At 39.7% G+C, this 27,541-nt stretch overlaps 1 long non-coding RNA gene across 1 annotated transcript; it reads right to left on the reverse strand.

The window, feature by feature from the left end:
- Positions 1 to 2,899: 2,899 nt before the first annotated feature.
- On the reverse strand, positions 2,900 to 27,541 carry LOC123583836. The gene is made up of 4 exons (XR_006705013.1): positions 27,438 to 27,541; positions 21,344 to 21,350; positions 3,422 to 3,431; positions 2,900 to 2,909 (listed from the first exon to the last, which is right to left on the reverse strand). It is a non-coding gene; the product is annotated as an uncharacterized LOC123583836 (long non-coding RNA).

Raw genomic sequence — 27,541 nt, forward strand, 5'->3', positions numbered from 1 at the left:
TGAATTGTTGGAAGAAAAAGAGGCAGTCTCGCAAACAATTCCTGCACTCCAGGCGTGGGCCAGGTAGCAGGAGCTGTAGGCGCTTCTCTTCACAGGTGCCAGTGTAGACCAGGACCACATGCTCCTTCCCACCCCCATTGCCTTCTTGAGGCCCACAGCCATAGAGGCTGGATTAAAGAGAGGTGAGGGGACAAGAAACCCTATGTCCTGATGTTGTGTTTTTTGTCTACCAGGGCAGGTGAATAGAAGTGAAATGGAATAAAGAAGTGAATGGAATAAAACGCAGTCAGAAGTGAAATGGAATAAAGAAAGAATCATTAATATAAGGATTATTTTGTGTAGTCTTTGTAGGAAAAGCAGTGGCTCTCTGCCAGGCTCTGGAGAGCCAGCCCTTCCTTGAGAACCACTGCCCTGGCCACCTTTCTTCTCTTCCCGCCCCACCCACACCAGGACATCCCAGTCCCCATCTCCTACCACTGTCATCAGGACGCCAGGCCCTGAGAAAGCCAGGCCCACGCACGTGGGGTTGGGGGTGACAGGCAGGGAGGGTGCACTTTTATTTCTGGGATTGTGAGAAAAATGAGTTCCTGGAATCCCCAGTTGGAACCTGGAACAAATAAGATACAACATAGTAGGGAGGGATTTGTTTCTCTAGTGTTGTGAATATTATAGTTTGGCCATATTAAGTCATGTTGTGAGAACTGGCCTGGGAAACTAAAACAAGTCTTGATTAAAAAAAAAAAAAAAAAAATGAGAAGGGGTGCCTGGGTGGCTCAGTCGGTTAAGCGTTGGACTTCAGCTCAAACCATGATCTCACGGTTCATGAGTGGAGCCCTGCATTGGGCTCTCTGCAGTCAGCACAGACCCCACTTCAGATCCTCTGTCCTCCCCTGCTTGCATTCTCTCTCTTTCTCTCAAAATGAATAAAACATTTTTTTTAATTATTTAAGAAATGAGGGGAGGCATTTGAACACTACTAACCTACAATCAAACCTAAGGTTCTCCTCACCACTTTCCTCTCTTGCACCTCTACTTTCTCTCCCTTATTTAGCCAACTGATTCTTACAGCTTCAATTCACACCTTTACACAGATGTGTCAAAACCTAGAGCACAGGTGCAAATTCTCCTCTGAGCACCAGACACACAATCTCCCCAGCCTGGGGAACATCTCTGCCTGGGCTGTTGAAAGGTTTCCCAGAGACCCATGGGAATCTTAATAAGGAACTCCCTGGAGGTGGGGGGTGGTGAAGGAAAAGGGGAGAAACATGAGAAATGACCACCCTTTGCTCCAGGGGAATAGAGGTATGGATCACCAGGCCAGAGCACCAGCTGAATTTCAACTCCTGGGCTGGGCATTCTTGTATGGAGTCTCTTCCTCCCATCTTCCCTTTTCTGTCACTATTTTTCTAGTCAAGACTTGATTAGGGGCACCTGGGTGGCTCAGTCGGTTGAGCGTCCGACCTCGGCTCAGGTCATGATCTCACAGCTCGTGAGTTCGAGCCCCGTGACGGGCTCTGTGCTGACAGTTCAGAGCCTGGAGCCTGCTTTGGATTCTGTGTGTGTCTCTCTCTGCCCCTAACCCACTCGCATTCTGTCTCTGTCTGTCTCAAAAATAAATAAATATTTAAAAAAAATTTTTTTTAAAGACTTGACTAGAGATCCCCTGACCAGCTTAGATGTCAATTCTTCCAGAAAGTCTTTCCTAACCCTCTAAGTAAGAATCAGGTGCCTCTACGTGTCATATACTTCCCTCCCAACAACTCTTAGCACACTGAGGTGGAAAGCCCTATTGTTTGCCTTTTACACTCTACGGTCCCTGCCTTACAATGGTTCAACTTTACAATGGTACAAAAGCAATACACATTCAGTAAGAACCTTACTTTGAATTTTAGATTTGGATCTTTTCCCAGGCTAGTGATATGCAGTACAATCCTTGTTCATGATGCTGAGCAGCAGCGGGGAACTGCAGCTACCAGGCAGCCGCATAGTCAAGAGAGCAAACAACTCACACACCGACAACCATCCTGGACCCATCCAACCATTCTGTTTTCACTTTCAGGGCAGCATTAAGTCAATTTCATGAGCTAGTCAACACTTGATTATAAAGCAGGCTTTGTGTGAGATGAGTTTGCCCAACTGGAGGCTAATGTAAGTGTTCTGGGCATGCTTAACACAGGCTGCCAGGCCAAGCTATTATGTTCAGCAGGCTAGGTGTATTAGATGCCTAATTTTTGACTTAAGATATTTGAACTTTCAATGTGTTCAACTTGCAATGCGTTTATCAGGACAGGAGCCCATTGTAAGTTGAGGAAGGTGGGGCACCTGGGTGGCTCAGTCGGTTGAGCATCCGACTTCAGCTCATGTCATGGACTCACGGTTCGTGAGTTTGAGCCCCATGTTGGGCTCTGTGCTGACAGCTTGGAGCCTGGAACCTGTGTCAGATTCTGTCTCTCTCTCTCTCTCTCTTTTAATTTTTTTTTTTTTTAATGTTTATTTGTTTCTGAGACAGAGCGAGAGCATGAGTGGGGGAGGGACAGAGAGAGAAGGCAACACAGAATTAGAAGCAGGCTCCAGGCTCTGAGCTGTCAGCACAGAGCTGGATGTGGGGCTCGAACCCACAAACTGTGAGATCATGACCTGAGCCGAAGTCGGTCGCTCAAGCGACTGAGCCACCCAGGCGCCACTCTCCCTCTCTCTTTGTTCCTCCCATGCTCACACTCTCTGAAAAATAAATAAAGATTGAAAAAAAAATTTTTTAATAAAAAAATAAGTTTAGGAAGATCTATACTTACAGAGAAGTAGGAGGAAGGAAGAAACTTAGCTGCCTTCTTCATATACCTTTTATGGCAGTGATCTTATTTCATTTTTTATTTATGGTTTAGACAGTTGATCAAGAAATACTGGATTTCCTTATTTTCCTCAACCAATTTATTTTTTATTCTGAGCCCCCATCCTTGCCATGCTGGGGTATATTTCGATTTCAGTCATTCTTGGTTCTCTCTGCAGGACTAAGCTCCCAGGGACATTCTTCTGGACCACAGTCACAAGGACAATGCCACAGCCTCTCAGTCACTGCCGCTATGCTGATTCTGGGCTCTGCCTGCAGGCACTGGCATCCTGGCAAAGCCAAGAGTCATGTGGTTCTTTCCCTGAAGTCTCCCCACTTCCAGGGAGCAAGAGCTCCATATCCCACCCTTAATCCCACCCACTCACCCCCAAGGCAAGAAGGAACCCCTTCCTGTCTCCATGCGTCCCTCTCAGTGCTCCCTGCCACACCCAGCACAACTTCTTCAATGTGCTTAGGCTTCTAAAAATCAAAAGCTGGAAAGAGAACAACTTCTGCTTTCTGCCCCTTCCTTTCAAGGAGGCAGGTCAGAGCATGGCTCCCTGCTCAAATGAGGGAAGGTAGAGAATAAAATACAAAGGTGTGCCTGGGTGGCTCAGTCCAGAAACAGGCATTCCAGAAACAGGAAGGCAAGAGGGAGTCCTGGACTCGGAGACTCGGGTTCAGCTGCTGTGTGTCTCTGAAAAATGCTAGCGCTTTGCACACCCCCTCTCTGGGCCCAGCCGAGAAAGGGGTGAGAAGGGCAGGGAAACCTGCAGGCAAATTTCGGAGAACCTAGAACAGAAGGAGAACTGGATAAAGCAAATATAGGTCATGTGACCCTGAAGGCAGCAGGCCAAGCTGACACCAGATACGTTGATGAGACTGGACCATGTGATACGACCCAGCTACACAGGGACAGCATGGGGTGCCTGTACCTGCCCCAGCGCCAAACAGCACAGAAGCACCGTTGCCCTAATCCTCATCCTTCATAGGAAATGCTGATCTTTGCCTCCGCATTTAATCCAAGGAGATGGTTTGATCAAGTGACCCTGATTTGACAATATTAAGCCTTCCACCATCGGCAGAATTGAGTGCTTCAGAGCTAAGTAATTTCAGTTCTGGAGGGTCATAAACAATTCCAACTCCTCGTATCCAAGATTTGTAGCCTGGTAAAAACTTATACCAACAAATAATTTTAAGCAGAGCTGAAATGGAAACTTTTATTGGAGTGCAACCCAACCTTTGTTGCTTAAGATATTCTATCCAACATATTCTTATATTCCTATAGTTCTAAGAAAATAATTCTATTTTATAGCTTCATACTTAAAGCATTTTTTTCTTTCTTAAAGAAATGATTTTTCAGTAACTGTATTACAGCTTTTTCTTTGAGGCCAAGGTAAAATTAGACTTTATGGATCAATTCTACTTGTAATGTATATATTTTAACTTAGGAGTCTTTGCCCCTTTTCCAAACATGAGGTGATCATTCAAAGCCCCATTTTCCATCCCACAGCCTGGAAACATCCTCGATGCAGAGGAAAGATAACAATCTGGATCCGCTCAGGGAAAGAAACCCACAATAATTTATTTTCGTGGCATAACAGCATAAAGTAGTGGAAAAGTCACAAACCCGGGAATCAGTAGATATGGTCTCCTGGCTTCCGGTGTGGGAGTTTAGTCTTTGGGTGGGAGTTTTGTCAGCTTGCTGGTACCCTGTTTCCTTTCCCCCCATTTGTGAAATGTAGGGTCTGACAGAGATGATCTCCAAGGCAGTGCTCCTCACACTTTAATGTGTCGATCATGCCCACGTATGCAGATCTAGAGGAGAGCCTGATAGTCTGCATTCTAATCAGCTCCCAAGAGGCAGGTGATGTACATTCTCAAACCAAACTCAAATGTGCATCGAGTAACAAGACTCCAAGGACAGCCGGTACCCAAACTGTTCTATATTTCATTAACTCGTGTCTGCCTTCAGAGAACTGTTATTGTTTGCATTTTTTAAAATTACACTTTGCACAGTTAGAAAGGACCCATGTTGTTCAAGTTTAAGTTAATTAGGGATTGGGATCACTGTTAAGGGTTGCAGGTCACTGCTAACAGACACATAAACACACACCTTTTTTTCTGTAGCCCAGCAGTTCTGGCTCTAACTGCAGTTAGTATCACCTGAGGTGGTTTCAAAACCTACTAGTACCTGCCCACCCACCTCCATTTACATACACACCAGAATACAATTGAACTGGTCTGGGGAGGGGCCCAGTCACGGGGTGTTTCTCAAAATCTCTGCTTGTCCTGTGATTCTAATGTGTAGCCAAGATGGAGAACCACGGCAGGCCAGACTCTCCGACTATGAAGGCACTCCAGGTACGGTCAAGTTGTTTTCAAGACTATTCACGGCTGTTATCCATTAACTCAGGGCATTCTTGTAGAAAGCGTAGTTAAATTATACAACTCACGTAAACATTTCTCTTCTGAACTTGTAATTCAATCAAGGTTCTCGGCAAGGGAGATGATACAGAGAAACCTCTGGCTTTGTTTGGTCCTTTTTGGAAAAAAGAAAAGAAAGTGGTCCAGTTTATAATGCACACTTTGGCTCTACGGAACACACAGGCTTTAAGGGAGATTTTGTCCACTTTCTCAGTTGCGAGGCTCAACTTGAAACAGCAAAGTTTTATAAAATCAGCAGAAGCCAGCATAGACTGTAAAAGTTCCTGGAGATTCAGATGTCATCAGAGCAATCTCTCCCCAGAGAACAAGTCTTGCCAGAGTGTTGCCATGGTCAGGAAGCCACATGGTCAGTTGAAATCCTGGCTACACCATTTTCTAACTATATGACCTTGGGCAATTTTATTAACACCTGAGTTTCCTTTTTCGTAAAATGTAATGAGGATTAGGTTATAAAGATTAAAATGAGCTAATGTATATAAAGTGCTTTTGGTACAATGCTGTTATACAGTAACTGTCATCTATGCTGCATTGAGAAGTGGGACATCACGATTTCCACCTTTAAAAATGACATTTTAGGGGCACCTGGGTAGCTCAGTCGGTTAAGCATCTGGCTCTTGATTTTGGCTCAGGTCATGATCTCAATGTTCGTGAGTTTCAGCCCTGTGTTGGACTCTGCTCTGACAGCACGGAGCCTGCTTGGGATTCTCTCTCTCCCTTTCTCTCTGCCCCTTCCCTGATCATGCTCTCTCAATCTCTCTCAAAATAAATAAGTAAACTAAAAAATAAATAAAGTATAACCACATTTTAGCATTGCCTCAGCAAGACTATAGTGTGTATTTGTTTAGACAATGATGAAAATAGTATGGGTTTAGCAGGAGTGAGGTAGTCATAAAGCCAGAAAGGTAAACGGAGGCCGGTTTGTGGCAGGCTTGACAGACTGGATTAATCTTGTTGGCAGTGGACAGCTATTTGAGAATTTTGAGCCAGAGAATGACATGATCATTTTTTTCTGTTTTAAAATAGACCATTTGCAAAGTTCAAATGGGGTTTACAAGTATCTCCCCTCTTCTTAAGCTGCAAGAATTTCTCTGCCCTACTTCTGTAAGTGATACCATCACAACACGCATTTGCAATTTGTGGTTTTTCTGAAGCAAAGAAGGACTCTCAAACCACTGGTGTTTCCATTTCTGCCCCAAGAGGATGACAGTTGAACAAAACCTTGAAGTCCCCAAATACATTCTAACAACTCCCAGCTAGCTACAGCCCTGAAGTAATTTTATTTTTCTCTTAAATCGTTAAATGGATATTTGTATTAGCTCAGGCACTTTTAAGATTTACGTTCCAGTGCCCCAGCAGGACCCAAATCAAAGTAAAAGAGCAAGATAAAGGAATAATGTCCTGGATCTTCTAGGAGCAGTAGGGGCCCCTCCAGATACTATGGGAATTTCATATAATTGAAAGAAATTACTAGCCTACTGTCAAGTAGCTTGTGGGTTTAGGGTCAGGGAGTTTATAACTGAGACTTGGGCTTGGCCAGACATGATGTAGAATGTGAACATTTTCACAGGCTAAGAGTTTTGCCCAAGTCACCTCCCATACGTTAAAACCAGAGTATGTGGGGGCACTTGGCTGGCTCAGTCGGTAGAACATGTAACTCTTGATGTTGGGTTCATGAGTTTGAGCCCCACATTGGGCACAGAGATTACTTAAAAAAAAAAAAAAGTGGGGCACCTGGGTGGCGCAGTCGGTTAAGCGTCCGACTTCAGCCAGGTCACGATCTCGCGGTCCGTGAGTTCGAGCCCCGCGTCGGGCTCTGGGCTGATGGCTCAGAGCCTGGAGCCTTTTTCCGATTCTGTGTCTCCCTCTCTCTCTGACCCTCCCCCGTTCATGCTCTGTCTCTCTCTGTCCCAAAAATAAATAAACGTTGAAAAAAAAAAAATTAAAAAAAAAAAAAAAAAAGACCCATAATATATAAAATTAGGTATCCTGACTCTGGGCTTCTACTTAAGAAAAAGACAAAACATTCTTAAATAAAATAAATATAGTCCTTCCAACTCAGAAGTAGGAGGTATTTAGAAAGTGGAGTTGAACCCAGTTCGGGGAGAGTCATTCAACACTAAAATCTCTTTTCTCCCCAAAATAAATGTTCATAACCAACTCTCCATCATCCAGATGTGCAAAGGTTCAACAAATGCTTGCTGAGTGCTTAGTGTATGCTAACGCCTGTGTTTTTGTCATTCTGTTCTACCAGAACTCTCCTGACTACGTAGTATCATTAACCCCATTTTGCAGATAAGGATACTGACAGTTGGAGGGGTTAAGTAACTTGCCCAAAACCACGTGAGCTTGAATGTGGCAGAAGCAGGATTCAAACACTGAATCTAAAGTCTGTGTGGCCGCAATAAAACGCTCTTACTGAACAAGCTAAGAGCCTCACGGAGAGAAATCAGAGTGCATGCAAACATGCTTATGATGCTGGTGCATCTGCTAGAAATCAAAAAGATGTTAATGTTAAGGTAGCGCTAGGAGGGAGAGAGAAGACCAAGTTTCCAGGGTCAAAAGAGGCTTCTGAGAAGAGTGGTATGGAATTGGGGCTGAAAAAGCGAGTGCATAGGATTTCACCTGGCAGAGAGAGTGAAGTCAGTCTTGGTGGAGGAATGAGTGTGAACAGACATGGAGGCAATTATCAGGTGTACTTGGAGAACGTGACTAAGTAAAGGAGTGTGACAGAGGCATGGAGATCAGCTTTGCAGAAGCCAGGAGGAGTAACAAGGGTTTGAACCAGCTGATGATAACCGGGGGAAGAAATTTAGGAGACATTAACTGAGGGAAAATGGCAAGAATTTGGTTCCTCTTTAAAGCTATGTCTAATTCAGCCTTGTTTAGGGGTGCCTCACTTTATTTCTGACACAGAGTGCACTCTGAAGTCTTGTTTGCTGAATGAACAAAGGGAAGAAAATGTCAAAAAAAAAAAAAAAAAAAAAGAACCAAAGGTGGGAGAGGAAGTAGACTAGGTATAAATCATTCAATAAATGCCATCAAAGAACTTTGAATTTTCATACATGAGTAAATGGTGGATCCATGAACTTAAATAGAAAAGTCCAGAAGAGAAACTGGTTTGGAGAGTCGCCAGTCTACCTCACAACGTTCTGGCAAAGGTAAAAGCGAATGAGGTTAGTAAAACACTTCTGTAGCTCTGAGGTATACATGTTTGCGTTTATTTATTCACTAAACATTCTTGAGTGGTCTTTGTGTTGGGTATTCATTCAAAAAATATTTCATGAACATCTATAAACTGTATTATAAAGATGAATAGAACAGAACACATTTCTGAGAAACTCACTGTCTAGTGATTGACATAGAAATGGAATACAGTGATAATAGCCAATGTTTATTGGATATTTACTATATTCCAGACAAAAGTATTTTGTGTATTGATTCATTTTATCCTTATTACAATCCTGTGAGGTATATGTTATTACTCTCTGTGGTTAAGTGGAATACTAGCTCCCCTCAAAGATGCCCATATTCCAATCTCTGGAATCTGTGAATAGAGTGTGTTATATGGCAAAGGGTAATTAAGCTGCAGATAGAATTAAGGTCGCTCATTAACTGACACAGAGAGGGAGAATATCCTGGGTTACCTCGATGAGCCCCATGTAATCACAAGGACCTTTAAAAGTGGAAGGGGTGAGAGAAGCAAAGGAAGATAGAGAGTCAGAGATGGAAGCAGGATTGGAGAGATGTCAAATCTCAACCTGCGATTGTTGGCCTTTAAGATGGAAGGGGGCTATGAGTCAAGGAACACAAGCAGCTTCTAGAAGCTAGAAAAAGCAAAGAAACAGATTATCCCCTAGAACTTCCAGAAGGAGGACAGCCCTGCTGACATATTGACAGCAGGTGTAAAAGACCTGTTTTGGACTTCTGACCTCTAGAAATGTAAGACGATGCATTTTTGTTGCTTTAAGCCGCTAAGCGTATGGTACTTTGTTATAGCGGTGATAGAAAACTAACACATTACTCGTTTGTTTGTTTTTTTAATTTAAGAAAAAACGTATTGATTTATTTTATAAATGTTTATTTTAGAGATAAGGAAATGGAGGCACAGAAAGACTGTTTTATCCAAATTTTGACTACTTGACATTGTTCTTTCTTGAGGGCTTTCTCATCTCTCTGGCCACTTTTGTCCTGAGGCTCCTTGCAAGTTCCTTTACTTGTAACCAGTCTCTAAATGGTTATGTTTTTCAGGGACTTTTCCTAAATACCTTTCTCTTCTTGAATTTTTTTCCTCGGTGATCTCACCCATTACCAGAGTAACAAATGTTCAAAACAATCAGTTCCTACCACAAAACGGATCCCCACTCCCATGTTCAATTACATTTGTCTCAAGTCAAAAAAACGGAGTCAAGCATCATTCTTCTGTCTCTCCCTCCACCTCCATGGTCACCCCACCAGCAACCCATCTATGTCCTTCTGCATTCACTACTATGAACCTGGTCCAAACCACCACCATTTCCTACCTCAGAAACCACAGTAGCTTCTCCATGGCCTCTGTGCATCTGTTTTCTTCACCACCTTCTTAGACAGTAAATCAGATCTTGTCTTGTACCTGTTTAACATGCTTCAGTGGCTTCCATTCTACGTAGAATAAGATCCAAACTCCTTTTCAGTGACTCCTAGAGCTCTGCACAATCAAGCTCCTGCTTACCTTGCCAGCCTCACCTGCTGCCACTGCCTCTCATTCATTCACCTTTTTCCAACCCCACTCAGCGTCTCTCTGAAGTTAATCTCTTAAGTTCTTTCCTGCCTCAAGAGCTTTGTCTCTGCAGCTTCCTGTTCATGGAGTACAAGTGCTCACTCACACACACACACACACACACACACACATATATATACCTTTTGCCTATATATTACCCATTCTTCAATTTTCAGGTTAAATGCCCCCCCCCAACTTATAACGGACAACACCAAACCATGCTGTCTAAAGCATTTTTACTCTGCCACCCAACCCCTCTCCAACCTGATTCTCTATTCCAGCTCCCATTTGTTTCCCTTTAGCACTTACTACAACTTGCAGTAATTTGTCATTTTAATTCCTTGGTTGTTTTGCTTCTTGTCTTTCTAGTATGTTAGTTCTGTAAGGGCAGGAACTGTGTCTGCCTTGGTTATCAGTGTAACCCCAGAGCACTATGTCTGACAAATAGTAGATGCTCAATAAATATTTATAGACTCTCGAGTAAATGTTGTATATACAAAGTTAGTAATGTTTAAAATGTTACTGATACTCTCTACACCATTATCTCTATACCATTATCTATAGCATATCTATAATAATGTTCCAACTACTTAAATGGTACATTTGCATTTAAGCCAATTACTGATCACTAGCCAATTGAATTTACATTTTATAATATCTTTTTATTCCACTGATTGTAGTTATCTATACATTAAATCAACTATGCATTTAAAAGTAAAATATCATGTGAAAAAAAATTTTTAATTTTTAAATGTCATGACAAATTTTATATATATTATATGTATTACATATATATATAATTTTTTCATCTAAAGACTTTGAATCAATTAGCTTTTTTTTTTTGCCTTTGTAAAACCACATGATGCAGATTCAGAGTAAGAAAATATATATTTAGAATAGATAACACCAGCACACACGTATTTTTTCCCAAAGTTAGAGGTGCTAAAGAGAAGAAGTCTACTTGCCAGATATGGTTTCTAGGAAATCCCCAATGAGAAATAAAAGTAGAATATAAATTATTCAAATTATGTGTAGCAAATGACTTATGCTTCTCAACTAGGTATTTGGAGATAAGCAAAAAGTGATAAAATATAGTAGCAGGCAAATGAAAAAATAAGGTTGATATATTTAACTTTAAGTAAGGCTATATTTGTAGTAAAGAGCCAACTCCTTTGAAAAATATATGGAATGAGAAAGAAACACCTTCATTCTTCTTCCACTCTTCATTAAAGCAACATATTACCAATCCCCCAAAGAGGACCAATGGCGATGTGGGATCTGTAAGTTTGAAGGATAATATTCAATTCAATCAGTAAATTTTTATTTTGAGACTACAGGATGATAGGTGTTTTTGAAGATAAGCAAGATGAATGAATCACTAGACCTGACTTTATATAGGTTATAATCTCATTGGAAAAATAAGACAAAATATGTAAAGAGTCAAGCAACAAACACATCAGGACCAGAGGTTTAACAAGAAAGTACTAACTAACTACAGATGTCCCTTCAAAGAGATAGATATAGTGTCAAATTCTGGCTCTAAATCTTCACCAGCTGTACAACTTTTGTTAAGCTACATGACCTCTGAATCCCTGTCCCTCCTCTGTAAGAAGAGGATTATAGAAGCATACTGTGCCTCATGGGGTCATGATAGGACAAAATGAGATCATCTTGGCAGAGTGCATGGCATTGAGCATAGCACAAAGTAAGCGCTCATTAAACATTAGCTATTGTTATGACTATTTTAGTCTTTTGTAAGTTATATGAGAAATTGTTTCTATAAATGGAAATGGAAAAAGCCTTTGTTGAAAAGTATTATTTGCAGACTGTGTCATTCGTTGTAAAGGATTTATTACAAACTTACCCACACTGTTGAGATGAATCCCACTGTAACTTCTGCCAGAAGTTTGCAACTTTGAGGTGTTAATTTCTGGAGTGAAAAGGCTCTTTTCTTAGATGGCTTTCTTTAAAGAAAAATTTTTTTGATGTTTTTTGAGAGACACAGCATGAGCAGGGGAGGGGAAGAGAGAAAGGGAGACACAGAATCTGAAGCAGGCTCCAGGCTCTGAGCCGTCAGCACAGAGCCTAATGTGGGGCTCGAACGCATGAACTGCGAGATCATGAGCTGAGCCAAAGTCGGACGCTTTATGGAATGAGCCATCCAGCACGAGGTAGAGGAATCTTATTTATGATCACATGGCCTGATATAAAAAGATAATTCTTCAACAAAAACTTACTTATTTTGATGGATACAAAATGTCACACACAGTCCTTGCACTTTAAAGATATATAGGGGTGCCTCAGTAGCTCAGTCACTTAAGCACCCACTCGATTTTGGCTCAGGTCACGATCTCATGATTCCTGGGATAGAGCCCCACATTGGCTCCTGCACTGACAGTGAGGCGCCTGCTTGGCATTCTCTCTTTCCCTCTCTCTCTCTCTGCCCCTCCCCTGTTTGTGCTCTCTTTCTCTCTTTCTCTGTCTCAAAATAAATAAACATTAAAAAAAGATATAGAGATATAGAGATATAGATAATCTGTCTGCCATGGAGAGATGTACCAAAATGTATATTATAAATCATTAAAGAAGTACATATCATATATCATTCTGTCTGGGAATTCTTCCTCTCTCGTGGTTTTAACTACCTCCTTCATTGTGATGACTTCCAAATCCACACCGGGAAACTTAACCTCTCTTCTGAGCCGTTGTACATTCTGGTGAGGATGGATAGCTCCATTAAATGGAGCATGTCCAGAACTGCACTCAACATCTTGCTGCCAGGTATTTACTTCTCTCCTTTATTACCACTTATCAACCAGTCAGACAAGGAACGCAGAGCCTAAATTCCTCTTTCTTTCTTCCTTCTCCCTAAATACTTTTTTATTTTTTAATGTTCATTTATTTTTGAAAGAGAGAGAGTCAGAGAGAGAGCAAGCAGGCGAGGGGCAGAGAGAGAGGGAGACAGAATCTAAAGCAGGCTCCAGGCTCTGAGCCGTCAGCACAGAGCCCCAGGCAGGGCTCGAACTCACAAACCTTGGGATCATGACCTGAGCTGAAGTTGGATGCTTAACCCACTGAGCCACCCAGGCGCCCCTCTCCCTAAATACTATTAATCCTTCAGCCCCTGGTTTTGCTTTCTACATTTTCCTCATATCTATCCCCTCATCTATGCTGCTATTCCCATTATTTCGATTTTGGGTCTTCCTTTTCTCTCATATATATTAAAGCTGGTAAATTGCTCTCTCTCTGCCCCCCTTCCAATTCCTCCACACCATGCAGAGTCATCTATCTAAAAATTAATCCTGATCTCTTCTGTTTAATACCTTTCCATGTCTCCCTCTGTTTAATGACTCCCCAATATTGGCAGTATTGGCATTTACTCAGTTATTTGATTTTTACGGACTGCTTACTATGGAATAGACACTGTTACAGGTACTGAGAAAAGAATATTAAAAAAACAGCTAAGCTTCGCAACTTCATAACTGTATATTCTAAGAGACCCACCCCCACCTCAAAAGTAAACAAAGACCAACTATAAGGTCAAGTAGTGACCATCAGTACAAAGAAAGATAAAGCAGGGTATGGGGAAAGACTCAGATGAAGATCACTGTGTTAGGTATAGTCATTAGAGAAGGTTTTTCTGAAGAGAGAACTCTTAAACAATTTAAAAATCCAGAGAGCAGTGTCTCAGACAAGAGAAACAGTGAAAATTTCCTGAGCTTGGAAAGCTTGGGGAATAGACAGAAGACCAGTTATGACTGAAACAGGATGTGCAAAGAAGAAAGTGATAGTAATGAAGATGAACAGGTAGGCAGGGAACACGGTATAAGGCTTTGTAAACTATGCCAAAGAGCAGGATTTATTCTAAGAATCATAGAATGCCCCTGAAAGGTGCTTTTTAAAGTCAGGTATATATTGAGGTATAATTTATATACCAAAAAAAAAAAATGTATCTTTTTTAGATGTAGCATTCAGTGAGCTTTGACATGTTTTGAGCATGCTGCCACCACAACAGTCAAGATAAGAATGTTTCTGTCTCTCCAAAAAGTTCTCTTGTGCTCCTTGATAAGCACCCCCTCCTTCCTTCATAGCCCCTGTTAACTGCTGATCTGTTTTTTGTTCCTCTAGTTTTGCCTTTTCTAGAATGTTCTGTAAATGGAATCATATCGGGTATAGATTTGTGTGCGTGCCTTCTTTCACTTAGCACAATGCATTTGAGATTCATCACTATCCTTACATGGATCAGTAGCCTATTATATTTTAATGCTGAGTAGTTTTCCATTATGGGAGTACCTGATGGCATTTAGATCGTTTCCAGTTTGGGGCTGTTACAAATAAAGCTGCTATAAACATCCACATAAAGGTCTTTTTGTGGGTGTATGTTTTCATTTCTCTCGGAGAGATAGCTGGGAGTAGGATTGGTAGGGCATACGGTAAGCGTATGTTTAATTTTGTAGGAAGCTGCCAAATTGTTTTCCAATGTGTCTGTGCCATTTTGCATTCCACCAGCAGTGTCTGAGAATGTCAGCTGCTTCATGTCTTTGCCAACTCTTGATACTGTGAGTTTTTATTTTTCATTATTGCCAATTAAGTAGGTGTGTAGTGGCATTCATTGTGACTTGAATTTGCATTTCCCTAATGACATTAAGCATATTTTCATGTGCTTATTTATCATCCGTGTCTCTTACGTGAAGAATGTGTTCAAATCTTCTCCCCATTTTGTTAATGGATCGTTTGCCTTATCAGAGTTCCTCACGGTCTGAATGTCAAGAAACAGATAGGTATTTAGCAAATGTATTCCCCTAGTCCATGGCTTGTCTTTTCATTTTCTTAACAATGTCTTTCCGATAGAGGAAGCTTCAATTGTGATGAAGTGCATTTTATCAATTTTTATTTTGTCATTCCTGTTTTTTGTGTCCTGAGAAATCTTTGTTTAACCCGAGGTCGCAAAGATTTTCTCCTATATTTTAAGTTTTATGATTTTAGGTTTTAAATTTGGTCTCTGACCCATCATTTTAAGTTTTTGATCAGCATTATTATAAAATCTTACATAAAAACGTAACTGTAATATAAAGAACAGACCATAGGATTCCACCCTGTGGTAGTTCAGAGTGGTAGTGCAGAGACTGGTTTAGAAGGAAATAGCAGTAATTCAAATACAGAGACTTTTTTTTTTCAATATATGAAATTTATTGTCAAATTGGTTTCCATACAACACCCAGTGCTCATCCCAAAAGATGCCCTCCTCAATACTCATCATCCACCCTCCACTCCCTCCCACCCCCCATTAACCCTCAGTTTGTTCTCAGTTTTTAAGAGTCTCTTATGCTTTGGCTCTCTCCCACTCTAACCTCTTTTTTTTTTTTCCTTCCCCTCCCCCATGGGTTTCTGTTAAGTTTCTCAAGATCCACATAAGAGTGAAACCATATGGTATCTGTCTTTGTATGGCTTATTTCATTCACCTAGCATAACACTCTCCAGTTCCATCCACGTTGCTACAAAGGGCCATATTTCGTTCTTTCTCATTGCCATGTAGTACTGCATTGTGTATATAAACCACAATTTCTTTATCCATTCATCAGTTGATGGACATTTAGGCTCTTTCCATAATTTGGCTATTGTTGAGAGTGCTGCTATAAACATTGGGGTACAAGTGCCCCTATGCATCAGTACTCCTGTATCCCTTGGGTAAATTCCTAGCAGTGCTACTGCTGGGTCATAGGGTAGATCTATTTTTAGTTTTTTGAGGAACCTCCACACTATTTTCCAGAGTGGCTGCACAAATTTGCATTCCCACCAACAGTGCAAGAGGGTTCCCATTTCTCCACATCTTCTCCAGCATCTATAGTCTCCTGATTTGTTCATTTTGGCCACTCTGACTGGCATGAGGTGGTATCTGAGTGTGGTTTTGATTTGTATTTCCCTGATGAGGAGCGACGTTGAGCATCTTTTCATATATGCCTGTTGGCCATCCACATGTCTTCTTTAGAGAAGTGTCTATTCATGTTTTCTGCCCATTTCTTAACTGGATTATTTGTTTTTCAGGTGTGGAGTTTGGTGAGCTCTTTATAGATTTTGGATACTAGCCCTTTGTCTGATATGTCATTTGCAAATATCTTTTCCCATTCCGTTGGTTGCCTTTTAGTTTTGTTGATTGTTTCTTTTGCTGTGCAGAAGCTTTTTATCTTCATAAGGTCCCAGTAGTTCATTTTTGCTTTTAATTCCCTTGCCTTTGGGGATGTGTCAAGTAAGAAATTGCTACGACTGAGGTCAGAGAGGAGAGAGGTCTTTTCCTGCTTTCTCCTCTAAGGTTTTGATGGTTTCCTGTCTCACATTCAGGTCCTTTATCCATTTTGAGTTTATTTTTGTGAATGGTGTGAGAAAGTGGTCTAGTTTCAACCTTCTGCATGTTGCTGTCCAGTTCTTCCAGCACCATTTGTTAAAGAAACTGTCTTTTTTCCATTGGATGTTCTTTCCTGCTTTGTCAAAGATGAGTTGGCCAAACGTTTGCGGGTCTAGTTCTGGGGTTTCTATTCTATTCCATTGGTCTATGTGTCTGTTTTTGTGCCAATACCATGCTGTCTTGATGATGACAGCTTTGTAGTAGAGGCTAAAGTCTGGGATTGTGATGCCTCCTGCTTTGGTCTTCTTCTTCAAAATTACTTTGGCTATTCGGGGCGTTTTGTGGTTCCATATGAATTTTAGGATTGCTTATTCTAGTTTCGAGAAGAATGCTGGTGCAATTTTGATTGGGATTCATTGAATGTGTAGATAGCTTTGGGTAGTATTGACATTTTGACAATATTTATTCTTCCAATCCATGAGCACGGAATGTTTTTCCATTTCTTTATGTCTTCTTCAATTTCCTTCGTAAGCTTTCTATAGTTTTCAGCATACAGATCTTTTACATCTTTGGATAGATTTATCCCTAGGTATTTTATGCTTCTTGATGCAGTTGTGAATGGGATCACTTTCTTTATTTGTCTTTCTGTTGCTTCATTATTAGTGTATAAGAATGCAACTGATTTCTGTACATTAATGTTGTATCCTACAACTTTGCTGAATTCATGTATCAGTTCTAGCAGACTTTTGGTGGAGTCTATTGGGTTTTCCATGTATAATATCATGTCATCTGCAAAAAGTGAAAGCTTAACTTCATCTTTGCCAATTTTGATGCCTTTGATTTCCTTTTGTTGTCTGATTGCTGATGCTAGAATTTCCAACACTATGTTAAACAATAGTGGTGAGAGTGGAAATCCCTGTCGTGTTCCTGATCTCAGGGAAAAAGCTCTCAGTTTTTCCCCATTGAGAATGATGTTAGTTCTGGGCTTTTCATAAATGGCTTTTATGATGTTTAAGTATGTTCCTTCTATCCCGACTTTCTCGAGCGTTTTTATTAAGAAAGGATGCTGAATTTTGTCAAATGCTTTTTATGCATCGATTGACAGGATCATATGGTTCTTATCTTTTCTTTTATTAATGTGATGTATCACGTTGATTGATTTGCGAATGTTGAACCAGCCCTGCATCCCAGGAATGAATCCCACTTGATCATGGTGAATAATTCTTTTTATATGCTGTTGAATTCGATTTGCTAGTATCTTATTGAGAATTTTTGCATCCATATTCATCAGGGATATTGGCCTGTATTTCTCTTTTTTTACTGGGTCTCTGTCTGGTTTAGGAATCAAAGTAATACTGGCTTCATAGAATGAGTCTGGAAGTTTTCCTTCCCTTTCTATCTTTTGGAATAGCTTGAGAAGGATAGGTATTATCTCTGCTTTAAACGTCTGGTAGAACTCCCCTGGGAAGCCATCTGGTCTGGACTCTTATTTGTTGGGAGATTTTTGATAACTGATTCAATTTCCTCACTGGTTATGGGTCTGTTCAAGCTTTCTATTTCCTCCTGATTGAGTTTTGGAAGCGTGTGGGTGTTTAGGAATTTGTCCATTTCTTCCAGGTTGTCCAGTTTGTTGGCATATAATTTTTCATAGTATTCCCTGATAATTGCTTGTATTTCTGAGGGATTGGTTGTAATAATTCCATTTTCATTCATGATTTTATCTATTTGGGTCATCTCCCTTTTCTTTTTGAGAAGCCTGGCTAGAGGTTTATCAATTTTGTTTATTTTTTCAAAAAGCCAACTCTTGGTTTCGTTGATCTGCTCTACAGTTTTTTTAGATTCTATATTGTTTATATCTGCTCTGATCTCTATTATTTCTCTTCTTCTGCTGGGTTTAGGCTGCCTTTGCTGTTCTGCTTCTATTTCCTTTAGGTGTGCTGTTAGATTTTGTATTTGGGATTTTTCTTGTTTCTTGAGATAGGCCTGGAATGCAATGTATTTTCCTCTCAAGACTGCCTTCGCTGCATCCCAAAGTGTTTGGATTGTTGTATTTTCATTTTCGTTTGTTTCCATATATTTTTTAATTTCTTCTCTACTTGCCTGGTGGACCCATTCATTCTTTAGTAGGGTGTTCTTTAACCTCCATGCTTTTGGAGGTTTTCCAGACTTTTTTCTGTGGTTGATTTCAAGTTTCATAGCATTGTGGTCTGAAAGTGTGCATGGTATAATCTCAATTCCTTTATACTTATGAAGGGCTGTTTTGTGACCCAGTATGTGATCTATCTTGGAGAATGTTCCATGTGCACTCTAGAAGACATAGAGTTCTAAATATATCTGTCAAGTCCATCTGGTCGAATGTATCATTCAGGGCCATTGTTTCTTTATTGATTCTCTGTCTAGATGATCTGTCCATTGTTGTAAGTGGAGTATTAAAGTCCCCTGTAGTTACCACATTCTTATCATTAAGATTGCTTATGTTTGTGGTTAATTGTTCTATATATTTGGGTGCTTTCGAATTCAGTGCCTAGACATTTATAATTGTTAGCTCTTCCTGATGGATAGACCCTTTAATTATTATATAATGCCCTTCTTCATCTCTTGTTACAGCCTTTAATTTAAAGTCTAGTTTGTCTGATATAAGTATGGCTACTGCAGCTTTCTTTTGACTTCCAGTAGCATGATAGATAGTTCTCCATCCCCTTACTTTCAATCTGAAGGTGTCCTCAGGTCTAAAATGAGTCTCTTGTAGACAGCAAATAAATGGGTTTTGTTTTTTTATTATCCATTCTGATACCCTATGTCTTTTGATTGGAGCATTTAGTTAATTTATATTCAGTGTTATTACTGAAAGATATGGATTTAGGGTCATTGTGTTATCTGTAGGGTTCATGTTTGTAGTGATGTCTCTGGTACTTTGTGGTCCTTATAACATTTCACTCACCAGAGTCCCCTCTAGGATCTCCTGTAGGGCTGGTTGAGTGGTGATGAATTCCTTCAGTTTTTGTTTGTGTGGGAAAACCTTTATCGCTCCTTCTATTCTGAATGACAGGCTTGCCGGATAAAGGGTTGTCAGCTGCATATTTTTTCTGTTCATCACATTGAAGATTTCCTGCTATTCCTTTCTGGCCTTCCTAGTTTCAGTAGATAGGTCTGCTACTACCCTTATGTGTCTACCTTTGCATGTTAAGGCCCATTTATCCCTAGCTGCTTTCAGAATTTTCTCTTTATCCTTATATCTTGCCAGTTTCCCTATGATATGCCGTGCTGAAGCTCGATTCGTGTTATACCTAAAGGGAGTTCTCCGTGCCTCTTGGATTTCAATGCCTGTTTCCTTCCCCAGATTGGGAAAGTTCCAAGCTATGATTTGTTCAAGTACACTTTCATCCCCTTTCTCTCTCTCTTCTTCTGGAATTCCTATGATACGGATATTATTCCATTTGATTGACTCACTTGGTTCTCTAATTCTCCCCTTGCGATCCTGGATTTTTCTTTATCTCTCTTTTTCTCAGCTTCCTCTTTTTCCATAATTTTATCTTCTAATTCACCTATTCTCTCCTCTGCCTCTTCAATCCACGCTGTGGCCGCCTCCATTTTATTTTGTACCTCGTAGCAATTTTAAATTCATCGTGAGTATTTTTTAGGCCCCTGATCTCTGTAGCAATAGATTCTCTGCTGTCTTCTATGCTTTTTTCAAGCCCAGAGATTAATTTTATGACTATTATTCTAAATTCTTGTTTACTTATGTTGCTTAAATCTGTTTTGATCAATTCTTTAGCTGTCATTTCTTCCTGGAATTTCTTTTGAGGAGAATTCTTCCATTTCATCATTTTGGCTAGTTTTCTGTCCCTTATGAGTTTTAAAAGCTTGTGATGTGCTCTGCACCTGCAAGCATGCTATATTAAAGGGGGGGGTTATATACTGCCCATGGCATGGCCCTTAGGAGATGTGTTTTTTGGAGAGTGTTACTTGCTCTCTGTTGTTGTGACTTTGGTTATTTTACTTCCCTACACATAGTGATGTTTTGGATCTCCACCTTGTGTGCTTTGATTTGTTCCTTGAAGTACCCTCATAGGGCTCTGGTGAAGATTCAGTGAGTCAAGTTGCTGCCTAACATCACTCATCTGGTCAGTAAAGTCCAGCTATTGTTCAAAGCCACTCCACTGGCTCCAACATCCAACAGTGGTTCTAAACCACCATGCTGTGTAGCCACTGGGCAGTGGTCTCCATAGGATCTTGCTTCAGGTATCAGTAGCTCCAAGAAGCTTGTGTTCACTTCTTCCTTCTGACACACCAGAGCCCTCAGAAACAGCCAGAAAGACAGTGAACTCAAGAGTTCTGGGGGGCACCACACCTGTTTCTCATTGTTCCTGATTGCCAGTGGAGGTTAGCTTCTAATGCCATTGCTGGAAGATTTCCTTCATGACCACGTAGAAAGACGAGGAATTATACAAAATGGAAGCCTCTTATAGGAAGAAGCGTCAGGCACAAAATTCAGGGTTTGCCATTTTCTAAGTTAAAAAGACTGAGAGAGGAAAAATAAAAAGTTGCATTTTGAATCTATTAAGTTTGCAATGTCTATTGAAAACCCAGAGGTTGATGAGGCTTACATGGGCATCTGTTGCTTTTGCCTCCTCTTGTCCATTTACCCTTCTTTTTAAAAAAGTTTTTATTTAAATTCCACTTTGGTAACATACAGTGTTATATTAGTTTCAGGTGTACAACATAGTGATTCAACACTTTTATACAGCACTCGGTGCTCATCACAAGTGCACTCCTTAATCCCCATCCCCTATTTAACTCCCACTCCCCTCTGGCAACCATCAGTTTGCTCTCTATAGTTAAGGATCTGCTTCTTGATTTGTCTCTCTTTTTCTCCCCTTTCCTCATTTGTTTAGTTTCTTAAATTCCACATATGAGTGACATCATATAGTATTTGTCTTTCTCTGACTTATTTTGCTTAGCATTATACTCTTCAGCTCCACCCATGTCATTGCAAATGGCAAGATTTCATTCTTTCACTGTGAAAGAATGTGTGTGTGTGTGTGTGTGTGTGTATGTGTGTGTGTGTGTGTTCTTTATCCATTCATCTATCAATGGACACAGGCTACTTCTGTATTTTCGCTGTTGTAAACAATGCTACTAGAAAAATAGGGGTGCATTTATCCTTTTGAAATATTGTTTTTGTATTCTTTGGGTAAATACTCAGTAGTGTGATTGTTTGATCATAAGTAGTTCTATTTTTAACTTTTTGAAGAAACTCCATGCTGTTTTCCACAGTAGTTGTACCACTTTGCATTCCCACAAACAGTGCAAGAAGGTTCCCCTGTCACCACAGCCTTGCCAATCCCTATTGTTTCATTGTGGTTTCGATTTGTGTTTCCCTGATGGTAAGTGATAATAAACATCTTTTCATGTGTCTGTTGGCCATCTGGATGTCTTCTTTAGAAGAATATTCATGTCTTCTACCAAATTTTTAATTGGATTATTTGTTTTTTTGATGTTGAGTTGTGTAAGTTCTTTATATATTTTGGATACTAACCCTTTATCAGATGTGCCATTTGCAAATATCTTTGCCCATTCCATAAGTGGTCTTTTAGCTTTGGTGATTGTTTCCTTCCCTCTGCAGAAGCTTTTTATTTTGATGTAGTCTCAGTAGTTTATTTTTGTTTTTATTTCCCTTGCCTCAGGACACATAGAAAACAGTTGCTACAGATAATGTCAAAGAAAGTACTGCCTGTGTTCTCTTCTATGATTTTTATGATTTCAGGTCTCATATTTAGGTCTTCAATCCATTTTGCTTTGGTTTTGTTTTTGTTTTAATATAATTTATTGTCAAATTGGTTTCCATACAATACCAAGTGCTCATCCCAACAAGTGCCTTCCTCAACGCCCATCACCCACTTTCCCCTCTGCCCCACCACCCCCATCAACCCTCAGTTTGTTCTCTGTATTTAAGAATCTCTTATGGTTTGTCTTCCTCCCTCTCTGTTTGAAACTTTTTTCCCCTTCTTTGCCCTCCATGGTCTTCTGTTAAGTTTCTCAAGATCCACATATGAGTGAAAAAGTATGGTATCTGTCTTTCTCTGACTGACTTATTTCACTTAGCATAGTACCCTCCAGTTCCATCCACATTGCTGAAGATGGCCAAATTTCATTCTTTCTCATTGCCAAGTAGTATTCCATTGTATATATAAACCACATCTTCTTTATCCATTCATCAGTTGATGGACAGTTAGGCTCTTTCCATAATTTGGCTACTGTTGAAAGTGCTGCTATAAACATTGGGGTACATATGCCCCTATGCATCAGCACTCCTGTATCCCTTGGGTAAATTCCTAGCAGTGCTATTGCTGGGTCTTTGAATTTATTTTTGTGTGTGGTCCAGTTTCTTTCTTTTGCATGTTGCTGCCCGCCATTTGTTGAAGAGACTGTCTTTTTTCCCATAGGCTATTCTTTCCTGCTTTTTTGAAGATTAGTTGGCCACATATTTGTGAGTTTACTTCTGGCTTTTCTATTCTATTCTATTGACCTACGTGTCTGTTTTTGTGCCAGTACCATTTTGTTTTGATCACTACAGTTTTGTAATATACCTTGAAGTCTGGAATTGTGATGCCTCCAGCTTTTCTTTTCTTTTTCAAAGTTGCTTTGGCTACTTGGGGTCTTTTGTGGTTCCATACAAATTTTAGGATTATTTGTTCCAGTTCTGTGAAAAATGCTGGTGATACTTTGATAGGGATTGCATTAAATGTGTAGATTGCTTTGAGTAGTATAGACATTTTAACAATATTTCTTCTTCCAATCCATGAGCATGGACTGTTTTTCCATTTCTTTGTGTCCTCTTCCATTTCTTTCATCAGTGTTTTATAGTTTCCAGAATATAGGTCTTCACCTATTTGGTTAGGTTTATTCCTAGCTATCTTATTTGGGTACAATTGTAAATTGGCTTGTTTCCTTAATTTCTTTTTCTGCTGCTTCATTATTGGTGGATAGAAATGCAACAAATTTCTGTGCATTGATTTTGTATCCTGTGACTTACTGAATTCATATATCAGTCCTAGCAATTTTGGGTAGGATCTTTCAGGTGTTCAACATAGACTATCGTGTCATCTGCAAATAATGGAAGTTTGGCTTCTTCCTTACAGATTTGGGTGACTTTTATTTCTTTTTGTTTTCTGATTGCTGTGGCTAGGACTTCCAGTACTATGTTGAATAAAAGTGATGAGATGGGACATACTTGTCTTGTTCCTGGCCTTAGGAAAAGCTCTCAGTTTTCCCTATTAAGGATGATGTTAGCTGTGGGTGTTTTAATTTTTTTTTTTTTCAACGTTTTGTTTATTTTTGGGACAGAGAGAGACAGAGCATGAACGGGGGAGGGGCAGAGAGAGAGGGAGACACAGAATCGGAAACAGGCTCCAGGCTCTGAGCCATCAGCCCAGAGCCTGACGCGGGGCTCGAACTCACGGACCGCGAGATCGTGACCTGGCTGAAGTAGGATGCTTAACCGACTGCGCCACCCAGGCGCCCCGCTGTGGGTGTTTTACATATGGCCTTTGTTATGTTGAGGTATGTTCACTCTAAACCTACTTTATTGAGAACTTTTTATTATGAATGGATAGTATACTTTGTCAAATGCTTTTTCTCCATCTATTGAAATGATCATATCATTCTTATCCTTTCTTTTATTAATATGATGTATCACCTTGATGTGATTTGTGAATATTGAATCACCCTTGCAACCGAGGAATAAATCCCAGTTGACAGTGTGTATGATTTTTTTAGTGTGCTGTGGGATTCAGTTTGCTAGTATTTTCTTGAGGATTTTTGTTTCTGTGTTCCTCAGGGATATTGGCCTGTAGTTCTTTTTTAGTGGTGACTTTATCTGGTTTTGGTATCCGGGTAATTCTGGCCTCATAGAATGAATGTGGACATTTTCTTTCCTTTTCTATTTTTTGGAATAGTTTGAGAACACTGGGGATTAACTCTTCGTTAAATGTTTGGTAGAATTTGCCTGTGAGGCCATCTGGTCTTAGACTTTTGTTTGAGAGTGTTTTAATTACTGATTCAACTTCTTTGCTGGTTATTGGTCTTGTCAAGTTTTCTATTTCTTCCTGTTGGCAGATAGTTTTTCATAATATTCTCTTTTAATTGTATTTCTGTGGTGTTGGTTGTTATTTCTCCTCTCATTTGTGATCTTATTTATTTGAGTTCTTTCCCTTTTTTTCTTGATAAGTCTGGCTAGAGGTTAATCAGTTTTGTTGGTTTTTTTCAAAGAACCATCTCTTGATTTTGTTGATCTGTTCTATTGACTTTTTAGTTTCCTTATCATTTATTTCTGCTCTAGTCTTTATTATTTACTTCCTTCTGCTGGTTTTAGGTTTTGTTTCTTTTCTAGCTCCTTAAGGTGTAAGTTTAGGTTGTTTATTTGGGATTTTTCTTATTTCATGAGGTCAACTGTTTTGCAATAAACTTCCATCCTAGAACCACTTTAGCTGCATCCCAAAGGTTTTGGACCATCGCATTTTCATTTTCATTTGTTTCCATGTATGTTTTATTTCTTCTCTAATTTTCCACTTGACTCATTCATTGCTTAGCAGCATGTTATTTAACCTCCTTGTATTTGTGGTCTTCCAGATTTTTTTATTTTTTTTGTGGTTGACTTTTAGTTTCATAGTGTTGTGATCAGAAAATATGCATAGTATGACTTCTATCTTCTTGAATTTGTTGAGGCTTGTTTTGTGGGCTAATGTGTGATCTGTTCTGGAGAATGTTTCATGGACACTTGAATAAAATGTGTATTCTGCTCTTTTAGAATATAATGTTCTGAATATATCTGAATAGAATATATCAATATATCTCTTAAATCCATCCAGTATGTTTTCAAAGCCATTGTTTCCTTGTTGATTTTCTGTTTAGATTATCTGTCCATTGATGTGAGTAGGGTGCTAAAGTCTCCTACTATTATTGTATTATTATCAGATTAGTTCCTTTTATGTTTTTTATTAACTGTTTTATGTGTTTGGGTGTCCTGTGTTTACAATTTGCATAAATATTTATAATTGTCATACCTTCTTGTTGGATTGTCCCCATTATTATTATATAGTGCCCTTTGTCTCTTATTATGGTCTGTTTTTAAGTTCTATTTTGTTCCACATGAGTATTGTTACCCTGGCTTTCATTTGACATCTATTTCCATGAAGGATGTTTCTCAATCCCCTCACTTTCAATCTGCAGGTGTCTTTAGGTCTGAATGAATCTCTTGTAGGCAAAATGTAGATGAGTTTTGTTTATTACCCATTCTGTCACCCTATGTCTTTTGATTAGAGTGTTTAACCTATTTACATGCAAAGTAATTACTGATAATTATGCACTTATTGACATTTTATTGTCTTGTGATTGTTTCTGGAGATTTTCTCCTTTCTAGTCTTTCTCTCTTTTATACAGGTTTTCTTTAGTTATATATTCATATTTCTTTCTCTTTATTCTTTGTATATTTATTAGTGGTTTTTGATATATAGTTACCAGTAGGTTTGTATATAACCTCCTCTGCATGTAGCAGTCTATATTAAGTTGACGGTCATTTAAGTTTGAACCCATTCTTTACTCCTCTTCTCATGTTTTCTGTATATGTTTTCCTTTTCATATCCTTTTTTTTTTTTTAATAAATGTTTACTCATTTTTGAGAGGGAGAGGGGCAGAGAGGGAGGGGACAGAGGATCCAAAACAGGCTCTTCACTGACAGCAGAGAGCATGATGCAGGGCTCAAACTCATGAATCGTGTGATCATGACCTGAAGTTGGCTCCCTAACCGATTGAGCCACCCAAGCACCCCTCATATCCTTTTATTTTGTGAGTTCGTTAGCTGATTTTTTACAGAAATATTCATATTTACTCTTTTTGTGTTTCTCACCTTTATACTGTCACTTTTGATCTCTCCTTTCCATTCAAAGAATCCCCTTTAATATTTCTTCCAGGGCTTATTTAGTGGTCATTAGCTCCTTTAGATTAGGTTTGTTCACTTGTTTGTTTTTTCTCTGGGAAACTATTTATCTTTCATTCTATTCTGAATGGTAGCCTTGCTGGATAGAGTATTAGCTACAGATTTTTTTCCATTCAGCATTTTGAATATATCATGCCACTCCCTTCTGGTTTGCCAAATTTCTGTTGAAAAATCTCCTGCTAGCCTTATGGGTTTTCCCATTAAGTTACTATCTTTTGTCTTGCAGCTTTAAAATTTTTCTTTTTTTAAATTTTTATTTATTTATTTTGAGAGGGAGAGGGAACAGGCGAGGGGCAGAGAGAGAGAGAGGAAGGGAAAGAATTACAAGCATTCTGTCAGTGCAGAACCAGATGCAGGCCTTGATCTCACAAACTGAACCATGAGATCATGACCTGAGCTGAAATCAAGAGTCAGATGCTTAACCAACTGAGCCACCTAGGTGCTCCTAAAATTTTTTCTTTATCATTATATCTTGCCAATTTAATTACAATATATACTGGTGTGGGTCTGCTTTTCCCCCAAATTAGGAAGCTTTTCAACTATTGTGTCTTCAAATAAATTTTCTGTCCTCTTTTCTCTCTCTTCTTCCTCTGTGACTCCTATAATATGAATGTTATTACATTGATGGAGTCACTGAATTTCCTGAGTCTATGTTCATTTTGCATAATTTTTCCCCTCTTTTATTCAGCTTGATTACTTTCCATTACTCTGTCTTCTAGGTCACCAATTAATTCCTGTGCTTCTTCCATCCTGCTATTCTTTCTATCAAGAATTTGTTGAGCCCTTTATTAACATTTCATTTGTTGAGCCCTTTATCTCTGCTATGTTGTTCCTTATCTATGTGTTAAGGATCTCACTATGTTTTCCACTCTTTTCTCAAGTTTAGTGAGTATTCTTATGATCATTGTGTTAAGCTTTTCAGTCCTGGGGGTGGCAGAGCTGAGCCAGCAGCACCCACCCTCCAGCTTTCCATGCCTCCATTCCACTGACTGTTTGTTGCTCCATCTGCCCTGCCACCATAATGGAACAGGCCATTTCCTTTGTCAAGGATTTCCTGGCCAGAGACATCACCACTCCAAGATGGTGGTGGCCCCAATCAAACAGGTCAAGCGGCTGCTGCAGGTGCAGCATGCCAGTAAGCAGATCACCACAGACAAGCAATACAAGGGC

This window comes from Leopardus geoffroyi, chromosome B3, assembly GCF_018350155.1.
Source record: "Leopardus geoffroyi isolate Oge1 chromosome B3, O.geoffroyi_Oge1_pat1.0, whole genome shotgun sequence".
Classification (NCBI taxonomy): Eukaryota; Metazoa; Chordata; class Mammalia; order Carnivora; family Felidae; genus Leopardus; species Leopardus geoffroyi.